Source organism: Nematolebias whitei, chromosome 6 (genome assembly GCF_014905685.2).
Source record: "Nematolebias whitei isolate Nwh7 chromosome 6, NemWhi1, whole genome shotgun sequence".
NCBI classification, from domain to species: Eukaryota; Metazoa; Chordata; class Actinopteri; order Cyprinodontiformes; family Rivulidae; genus Nematolebias; species Nematolebias whitei.
Genome location: NC_056503.1, coordinates 6,439,561 through 6,443,935, shown reverse-complemented (window position 1 = coordinate 6,443,935; position 4,375 = coordinate 6,439,561).

Genomic DNA, 4,375 nt, shown 5'->3' with positions numbered 1-4,375 from the left:
AACCAGTCTTGCAGGAGGGACACAAGTGGATGGTGTTGGAGCTGGACATCTCGTTGAAAGGTCAGTTGTTTTATGTTAGCTTGCTGAAGAAAAATGGGAGCAGATTACCCGCTCTTAATGTAATTTATACGGATCGGGTGGGGCCCACACAGCAGGTGGGCGTGGACTAATTTTTTCAGTATGATGCTTGCGCATAACGGGATAAACCCATCAGCGACAGCCTTAAAGGGCGAAGCCTATATGACATAGAACAGTTTTACTGGAGAGTGCGATTAAAAACAAATGGTGCTTTGCCTTCTCCATATCTGGTAGACATTTCTTCTACTCTGACTGACTTTTTCCCCCACTTTGGAGCGAATCGACCCCCCCCCCCCCCCGCACATGATAGACACACGACTGTTGTCAGTCACTCTATTGGGAATGATGCAGCATCTCAGCGTTTCCATTTTAATTTGAGGCAAAAAGTACAGACTTTAAGCTACACACCAGTTTTTAAATCGTGTTGATAGGTCAAGTCAAATCAGACTTATAATAAATAATCCATGCCACATCTTATTTCCTGAAAATCAGATCTGAAGCGAACGGCTTTAGAGCAGAGTCGCTGCAGCGATAAGACAAAACTCACCCTTTGCATTCACCTCCCACCCCCCGCCGAACAGGTAAACACCCCCCCCCACCACCACCACCACCCTTCCTTTCTGACAGAGAGTCGTGCCACAAAATCTGCATGAAGAATAATAAACACACCAAGCCCCACTGGGAGGTCTGACTGCACGAGGGTCCAGAACCCCTTTGACTAGGCCAACACTCACTCGCTGGATGGATGGATGGATGGATGGAAATAATTTAAATTAGATATTTATTTGAGGTTAGCAGCTCTAAAAGTTTTTAGTGGAGGAAATATTTAAAACTATTTTTAAGCAGTTAAATAAGGATATTAATGTCTGTAGTTACAGAAAACAAAGTTTTTGAGCTGCATGCATTCAACTAGAACTGCTGCAAAATAAAAAAATAAAGATACATTCATTGTGAAATAATTATTAGATTCTTGTAAATGTATGTTATTTCGCTCTACAAATTGATTGACGATTGACGTCATAACTCTTCATGCCGGTGATGCTGGTAAGAAAATAGCTATACACATGTACAAGTAGGACATCAGCCAACAATTGTCCTCCTTCCAAAAAAGTTCAATCTGGTCCTCTGGACATTCAAAAAACCAAAAAACAAAACAAAGCAAAAAAATATAGAAACTTTGCATGATGCCATTTTGTCGACATCTGAGGTAGAATCGCAAGTGGTTCCTGTAGTCTGCCGTCTTCCTTGCTGTTTTCTCAAACTCTCTTACTAGTTTGAGGCATTATTGAGCATGCATCAGGATATTTTGAACCACTTTGGCCAGGATTGCCTCAAACTAGTAAGAGAGTTTGACAAAACAGCAAGGAAGAGGGCAGACAACAGGAACCACTTACGATTCAACCTCAGATGTCGACAAAGTGGCATCATTCCCAAGAGCCTGGAACTAAAATATGGCCCAGCACAGAAGATCAACATCATCATGCCTGGATTCTGCGGTCTACACTCATCTCCAGGCCAGCGGTCACTCTTTCAGGGATGAAGATGTTCACATCCTGGACAGAGAGGAACGATGGTTTGAGAGAGGAGTAAAGGAGGCCATCTTTGTGAAAAGAAATCGTCCATCATTAAACAGGGGTGGAGGCCTCTGGGTTCAACTGTCCCCCTCTTACACTGCTGTTATTGCTAGTATCACTCAACCCCCTGTGAATAGTAAACAGCCATCAGGGTGCTAATGATCAATTGTTAGGCTGATGGTCCTTCTTGACCATGTGAGCAGCTGGTTTTGGTTGTCAGCAGCAAACTGGTTGATCCACTCTGAGAAGGTGCTATTTAAGAGACTGAGCTGAATACAGCACCTCAGACTGAGGAAGTCTCTCGGATGAGAGACGAAACGTTTCTATATTTTTTTGCTTTGTTTTGTTTTTTGTTTTTTTGAATGCCCAGAGGACCAGATTGAACTTTTTTGGATTTTTCTACCTGGATTATTGAGCATGCATCAGGATAATTGTCCTCCTTATACAAATATATGAAAACTGGTTCTGGCTAGCAGAAACTGGTTGATGAGTGCCATTTGACTGAGTTTTTAGCATCTTCTCAGACTGAAGAAGTCTCTTGAATGAAAGACAAAACATTTCAACAAAGAAGAATCTGTTCAGACCTGACTTAACCTTGTTAGATTTATCTACCCGGATTATTGAGCTGCATCAGGAAATAAACTGCTCCTGATACTCCTGATTTAAAAAGGCTTCTTTTTGTAGCATTTCAGAAAAAACATATATTTTGAATTTGTTGTTAATCTGTTATGATTGTGGTTTTGGATTTGAAGGAATTTATTTTATCTCTAAAATAATCTGAAAACACTTTGCCCTGTCGAATAGCTTTGGTTTCATATTTTAAATGTTCATGTTTGTTATTAGTAATACTTTAATTGCTAGGAGAACACTGCTGTTAAAAAGTGCCTTTTGAATGTATTGAACATTTTATATTAAACAGTACCTTAAAAGTGTTCTAAAAATCTTTAAGTCATAATTTAATTTTGTTATACTAATGAGATTACTGGTAATCACGATTAATTCATTTCAATTCAGTTTAATTATATAGCGTCAAGTCACAAGAGAAGTCATCTCAGGGCACTGAACAGAAACATTCATATACAAAAATTATAATTTAACACTATTTATCTGAGGAGCAGACTGCTTTGAGTTTAACTCTATCGCAGAACTCGCACCATGGTGATCTAACTAGGCTCAAACTCAGCTTGTGTTACCATGGTGATTTAACTAGGCTCAAACTCGGCCTCCGTTACTATGGTGATTAACTAGGCTTAAACTCAGTTTCTGTTCATCTAACTAAGCTCAAACTCAGCCTCTGTTACCATGGTGATCTAACTAGGCTCAAATTTCACCACTTGCTCTTGTCGAGGGCGGACACTTTTCCCCTCCTCTCCTCTTCCGCTTTGCTTTGCTGCTCTGTTCTGTCTGTGAAACTGCTTCTGAGCCTCTCTACATATCTTCCGAACTGTAATTTTGTGGATCTGGTCAGTTGGTCTCTCAATGCAATGGACAAAATTTTGAGACAACCTTCAGGCAAGCTGAACTGCCTGGATGACACATATGCAGCTGGATATGTCTCTGGAGGAAGTGGAATGTGATGTGTCTTATTTCTGCTGTTGATCGAGGACGTCAAAATTGCATATATAATTGGATTTATGGTAACAGGTTTCCTGTTGTTGGAATTGTCTGGTTCCTGGTTTATCAACATACAAAGAAGATGGCCACAGCTAATCGGGCCTGGTTAGGCTGCCGCCTATCTGAAGGTTTGCTCCGTGTCTCAAGCACCCAGGCTCTATTGCTTAGCTGACTGAATCTCAAACTGGATGTGATTTGTGAGAATTGCAGGCCATATGCGGCCCCTAGGACTTGCTGACAGGAAGGATCAAATCTCGGGGAATATTCTCAGGCCCGGATTAGCGGTGTGTCCACTTAATTTGGACCTTTCGGAATTTACGTGAGACCAGCAAAGACACAAGGCAGATAAAATTCAGTAAAGTTCTGCCTGCCTTTAAAACAAATGATTTTATCTGAATTTGGCTCCCTCGGCTTTCTTTGCAGGCCACCTTATCTAATTTCACCTGGAGGCTCTGTAATCTGACGCTCTGCCCTCCTCCCTCCCACCGAGGAAGTCCACAGATCAACCAGAGAGAACCAGCTGAATAAACATTGCGTCATCATTTCAGGACTCTTGGATTCTCACTGGCGTTGTCCTTGGCCATTCCCCGATACCCCTTGAGAGTGTTTGCGGATCTCACCGGAGGGAATTGCTGATTATTCCATCCTTATTAGAACTCCTACAATGCCTCCGGGAGCATCCTTGGACTCTCTCAACTCCCTTGTCGTCTCGCCCTGCCCCCTGCGTAATGTCTACGTTACCATGTGCTTCTATGGGCAGGGTGTTTTTTCAATATCAGGGTCTATCTTCTCAGCCAAGAAGAAAGAGTTTGATAGGAATTTTTTTTGCCTCCAAATCCTACATGTGTTCACTTTCACTACTTTTTGTCTGGCTAAACAGGTCTCACTTGTAAATGAGTCTCGGAGGCTCAATGTGATTTATCTGTCTAAATAAAGGTTGAAAGAAAGAAAAAAAACCCCACTCAGTTTCTGTTACCATGGTGATCAAACACAGCTTCTGTTACCATGGTGACCTAACTAGGCTCAAACTCAGCTTCTGTTACCATGGTGATCTAACTAGGCTCAAACTCTTCTTCTGTTACCATGGAGATCAAACTAGGTTCAAACTC